A 483-nucleotide genomic window follows, 5' to 3' on the forward strand; every position below is an offset into this window, starting at 1 on the left:
AGATAGTTCAAAAGAAGAGAGATACAGAGCAAAATATTACCTCATGATAAACGGTTACAGAGATGTACTGCTGTTTCGCATTTTTCTCAGATGAAATCCTCATCTAACAGTGAATTGCCTTTAATGTACTAATCAATATAAAAATCAAGAACGCAGCAAATTTGCAAATCCAAAGAGACTAGAGACTAGAAAAAGAAAGAAAATAAACAGTCATGAGAAATACACACTGGCAGCTTTCCGTTCCTCTATGTTCGATCAATGATCCGAAACATTTCGTTGTGTTTCCTTAAAATCATTAATCAGATCAAACCGGAAACACATTTTCCAAGAGTAAACGTTGAAGTTCCATTTAATTTTTCTAACGGAAAAATATACTATTTTGCTTTTGTCTAGGCTGAGAATCTACTCATGATTTGTGACTGATGCATCGTTAAAGTTATGTTGTGGACTATAAACATTTCGTAATGCAGACGGAAATGTTGA

Source organism: Penaeus monodon, chromosome 22, assembly GCF_015228065.2.
Source record: "Penaeus monodon isolate SGIC_2016 chromosome 22, NSTDA_Pmon_1, whole genome shotgun sequence".
Lineage (NCBI taxonomy): Eukaryota > Metazoa > Arthropoda > Malacostraca > Decapoda > Penaeidae > Penaeus > Penaeus monodon.